Source organism: Chiloscyllium plagiosum, unplaced genomic scaffold (genome assembly GCF_037043375.1).
Source record: "Chiloscyllium plagiosum isolate Xiang-an unplaced genomic scaffold, Cpla_swu_hap1 HiC_scaffold_28, whole genome shotgun sequence".
NCBI lineage: Eukaryota > Metazoa > Chordata > Chondrichthyes > Orectolobiformes > Hemiscylliidae > Chiloscyllium > Chiloscyllium plagiosum.
The window spans coordinates 39186983-39192982 of record NW_028270166.1 but is presented as its reverse complement, the minus strand read 5'-3'; positions in this window follow the sequence as shown (position 1 = coordinate 39192982).

Sequence of the window (6000 nt, the reverse complement as noted above, 5' to 3'; positions counted from 1 at the left end):
GCACACACTCTCTTTTAAGTTTAAAGCAGGAGCTCTTTGTATTCTCACTTTCAATCCTCAAAATTCATACGTGACTTTGAATAAACCCACATGTGCACACAACAAAGCTACTTTAAGAGAAAGGAATTTGACATCTAGAAATATTCAAAAGGACAGAGTGTTTTTATCAATTTAATTGAATACTAAACACCAGTTGTTTAAATTCTAGAGTGGTAGAACTTTGCATCAACTTGTAGGCAAAAGGATTTTCTTGTAGTATTTGCAGGCAGAAAATGGTTTTTAAGGTGAATCCAAGGTCTTTCAGAAAGTAGGTAGCATGAAGCTTTTAACTCTAGGTTAACCTAATTATTAGTTTGGGCTGTGTTGGTATCTCATTCTGTTGTCAACAGTCCGATTTACAAGTTTAGAAAGTGTATTCAGAATTCCAAAGGAATTTCAGTCACTTAGCACCTGGCCATTAAAAAATAATGAGTGAATTGTCTACCTAGGTTCCTCTGAATCCACTCATAAAAACTGACAGAATTCTGGCCAACTCTAAGGCCAATGGGCCAACACCAGCCCCCTCCCAAAAATACCATCTTCAAAACAAAGAGAATCAAAAGCCTGTGACCCTCTCTAGTTCCCTGCAGACATGACAATACATAGACCATTATTCTGGACATGGAGAATCAGCCTTGATGGATAAACCAACTGCAGGAAGCTGCTTGATTTGCTGTGGGTGCCATTATAAAAATGGCATCAAACTCAGACCACAGGGATAACGAAAGGTTATCACCTTCATCAATGTCTACCGCTTTAAAATGTTGTTGGAGATTTTTTTTTCAGTCGCCTTCCTCATTTTCACTAATACAAACTATTGGGGAGCAACAAAACTGCAACCAATATCTAGAAAATTCTGGGATGATATAATTGCTAGGTTTCCAAGGGGCTAACTAGCTTGAAGTAACCCTGTGCCTCGAACATCACATATTCCTCCATAACACAAGAATACTGGGACCAGTATTTGTTGATCATCAACTGGACCTAAAGTTGTTGAGGAACTAACATAAGCAGGAAGGACCAATCCCCAGGATGAGAAAAGAACCGACTGCAGGTAGCCCATGCTATCCAAAAGTTGAATGTTCACAGGAAGCCTCTTGTAAATCCAAATTGGCATAAATTAAGGTGCATGATTTATATGGGAAAAAGAATTGCTGTTTGTTGTAAAAGCAAAAATCCTCTTGGATTTGCAAAAACAGGTACAATGGATTCACTCCACTTTTTGTTTTAAAAGCAAAATCGCATAAAGCGAAAAGCTGAGGATATCTGTATAGTTTTGAGAATTATTGTTTACTGAGCTACTAAATTAACCAGCAGCCATTAATTTTAGACCAGGGAGCCTGATGTCAGTGGTGGGGAAGCTGCTGGAGAAGATATTGAGGGATAGGATCTATTTACTTTTGGAAGAAAATGGGCTTATCAGTGATAGGAAACATGGTTTTGTGCAGGGAAGGTCATGTCTTACCAACTTAATACAATTTTTTGAGGAAGTGACAAAGTTTATTGATGAGGGAAGGACTGTAGATGTCATATACATGGACTTCAGTAAGGTGCTTGATAAGGTTCCTCAAATTGGGCTGACGGAGAAAGTGAAGTTGCATGGAGTCCAGTGTGTACAAGGTAGCTGGATAAAGAACTGGCTGGACAACAGGAGACAGAGAGTAGTAGTGGAAGGGAGTTTCTCAAAATGGAGAACTGTGACCAGTGGTGTTCCACAGGGATCCATGCTGGGACCACTGTTGTTTGTGATATACATAAATGACAGAGACACACATGAGAATTCCTAGAAGCATGACATTCCAGCAGGAAATCTATCAACAAGCACATCAACTTGGACCCCATTTACCCCCCTCGGAGCAAAAGAACAGGAAATGACATCACCACAGGAATTGGCATCACCAGAGGAAATGACATCACCAACCCAAGGAAACCTAAATGCATAAATACAAAGTGAGTCACTAACCCCAGTGCTTCGCCGGAGGCTCACTGATGATGCTCCCTAGTATGGTGATGAAATGTCTGAAAATGAGCCTTCCAACTCAGCGAGCAAACTTCCATTCATGCAGCAGAATATAGATTGATTTGAAAGTTTGGTGGAGAAATGGCAGATGGAGTTGTATCCAAGCAAATGAAGGGTGATGCATTTTGGAAGATCCAATTCAAGAACGAACTGCACAGCAAATGGAAAAGCCCAGGGGAAAATTGATGTACAGAGAGAATTGGGCATTCAGGTCCATTGTTCCCTGAAGATGACAACGCGGGTTGATAGAATAATAGAGGAGATATACGGCATGCTTTCCTTCATTGGACGGGGTATTGAGTACAACAGTAGACAGCTCATGTTTCAGTTGTATAGAGCTTTGGTTCGGCTACATTTGGAAAACTGTGTTAGAAATAGGAACTTGCGTCTCTTTCTAAAAACAGTACATTTTGATTGCTCACAAACCAACGCTTTAAAAAATGCTATTCTAAATGTTTAACACATTACTAAAAGGATGTGGATGCTTTGGAGAGGGTGCAGAGGAGGTTCACCAGGATGTTGCCTGGTATTGAAGGTGCTAGCTATGAAGAGAGGTTAAGTACATTAGAATTATTTTCATTAGAAAGATGGAGGTTGAGGGGGGACCTGATTGAGGTCTACAAAATCATGGGAGGTATAGACAGGGTGGATAGCAAGACGCTTTTTCCCAGAGTGAGGGATTCAATTACTAGGGGTTATGAGTTCAAAGTGAAAGAAGAAATGTTTAAGGGAGATATGCATGGCAAGTTCTTTATGCAGAGGGTGGTGGATGCCTGGAACACATTGCCAGTGGAAGTGGTAGAGGTGAGCATGATTACATAACTTAAGATGTACCTAGACAGATACATAAATGGGCAGGGAGCAGAGGGACACAGATCGTTAGAAACTAGGTGGCAGGTTTAGATAGAGGATCTGGATCAGTGCAGGCTTAGAGGGCCGAAGGACCTGTTCCTGTGCTGTAATTTTTTCTTTGTTCTTTGTTCTATTTCTTGTTCTGACAGCTAAAGCTGTGTCTTAACATGACTTCAATCATGTCACTTCAATCAGGTAAGCTGTTAACCATTTAGAATAGCATTTTTTAAAGCGTTGGTTTGTGAGCAATCAAAATGTACTGTTTTTAGAAAGAGACGCAAGTTCCTATTTCTAACAATACCATGTGAGCCAGGAAGAAGTACTATAATGGGAAGTAAAATATGTTAGAGCCTAAAAAAAGAGGTAGGAAAAATATATAAATGAAAATAATACAATCGAACTTAGACTGGGAAAGGGTGGACAAGTAAAAGGAAATTATATAAGGGAGTGAACACTAGTTCCTCGTTTTGAATTAAAATTGAATTTTTTTGTGTTTGATATTAATATTTTAATACTAAATGGATTATGCATGTTGCTAAACTTATTGCTGTAATGTTAGTGTTTGTTAGTTCTGCACAATGTGTGAGCTAAAAAGATAAAGACTTGAATTTGTTCTGTGCTTTGTCACACAGAAATATTTGACACTGACAATAAATTATATTTGAAGCACCATGATTGCTGGATTGTCAAGGAAACATGACAACTATTTTGCATACATAAAATCCCCATGAACAAAATGAATTAAATAATCACGCCAGTGTTTTTTTTAAATGAAGGAACTAGAAGAGAGCTAATTTCTTGCTCCTTTTCAAATCTTTAAATCTTGCAGCATTGAATGGTCTATGAAAATAGAAAATATTCGTCTTCAAAATTAGTTCAAGTTTCCTTAATGTAACTCAAGTAAAGTAAGAGATTATCTGAAGCAAAATGCTGCAGATGAGAGAAAACTGAAACTAAAAACTGAAAATGCCAGGAGTACTCAGCAGGTCTGTCAGCATCGCAGAGAACAAGAGAAACAGAGTTAATAAGCTGCAACGTTAGACCCGATACTACCATGGGCTCCAGAATGCTGGTTCGTGCAAAATGAGTACATGAGCAAGGAGGTGGTGTTAAACTTGCCTGAGACACTTGTGAGATCTCAGCTGGACAGTTCTGGGTATCACATTATAGAAAGGATATGAATGCATTGCAGAAAGTGCAGAAACATTTTATAGAAATTATTCCAGGAATGAAAAACTTCATTTAAGAGGCTAGCTTGAAGAGGTTGGGACTTTTCTCCTTGGAGAACAGAGGCTGAGAGGAGAATCAAGAGAGATTTTCAAAATCATCAGTGGCCTGGGTAGGGTAGAGTAGATGGAGAGAAGCTGTTCCTACTCACAAAAGGAATGAGAACAAGATGACATAGATGACCTCACAAAGTGAGGTATAAAAAGAGCAAGGATGATGACAGTTAAGGTTTCGAATGCACTGCCTGAAGGTATGGTGGAAGCCTGTTCAATTGTGGCATTCAAGGGGCATGGAGTGTGAAAGAGTATGGAAGGAAAGTAAGACATTAGCACGAGGTAATGATGCTTGTTTAAAGAGCCAGTGCAGACACAATAGTCCAAATGGCTTTATTTAGCACAATAATCCCTTTATGTTTATTGCTGGAAGTAAGGTCGATGTAGAAGCATTCTGGAAGCGGGCATCAGAGCCGCCCCACATTTGCCACAGGACTATGCCTACATCGGTAAAACTATAAGAATTCATTTTGTGTTTTAAAAATGGCAGCCGCAGCTTAAACCCACAGAACTCAGCAGCTGCCGGTCCGCCCACGTGACCGGGAGATGGGAGCCAGAGGACAGATCCAATCCACACTAGGCCAGACACTAACCATGACTCATAGACCGAAACTCCGGAGCTAATTAATATGGAAACCCATCTCCTAATCAAATCAAGAGACTGACTGAAACACACCCATATTCATCAATACAGAACCATCCTGACACAAAGGACAGGCATCCACCAGACAGGAACGAACAGACTAATACACACCAGCACCCCAAGGGAACAAAGGGGGGTGCTAGCCCCCAGCCCTCACAGAGAGAGACAAGCAGATAGTACCTCGACCCGTTTACATAATCCAATGAGCACCCTATTGTGTGTACACTGCAACCCTCCTGGGACGGCAGGAAACCCACCATTTGCACCTACTCCAGCGATGATGGGGAACTATCATCCCATTCATACTCAAAATCCTCACATCCTGACAAAGAAAGGTATATAATGTGTAGCAGCGCGCGGGAACAGCAGAACAGCCGAGATTCGGACCTCGGTTGGTCTCCGCCGGTGTTACTGTATCAATAAACGTTACCGATTGTTGAACCGCACTCTGGGCTCGGACTGATATCATTTCATCCGCACTAACAATTCCCAAAAGGATACTTCCCAACTCTCAGGGAACGGACTGAGGAGATGTCCCAGTACATCAGTACATTTACATCCCACAACATCTTCCCCCCACCCCACCCCTCAGACCCCCTATAGTCCAGGCAAAGGTAATTTAGTTGACCAGCTGCTTTTCTCTCCACTGGTGTGGCAGATCCACTGAGGATAGCCAGTATTTTCTGATTCTATTTAAAAAGCTTTCAGGCTTGCGTTGTTAACTTTGAGGCCTGCCACCTTCTCCACTGTTTTCTGGTTTTAGCTGATGTCAAAACACAAGGATCTTTATTGGGCACCAGGAAGTTGACCTGTAGATTAACTGGAAATGATTAATATAACATGAGCATGAACCTTATAAAGCAATGATGTTGAGCTTTGTTGCTGAACCTGCAACCATTCAAATGGGGAGTACTCCATTACGTTACTGCCTTGTGCCTTGAAGGTGGTGTATAGAGTCTTTGTCAGAAAATAGCAATCTGACTCTGACATTTATAGTCACCGTCTTTATTGAGCTGATCCAACAATGTTTCTGAGCCATGAAAACCCTCAGGATGTTGATAGTAGGGAATTCAGTGATAGTAATGGCATTGCATATCAAGAGGAAAACGTGATACTGTATCCTGCTGGAGATGGTCTTTACCTTGAACTTGTGGAGCACAAATGGT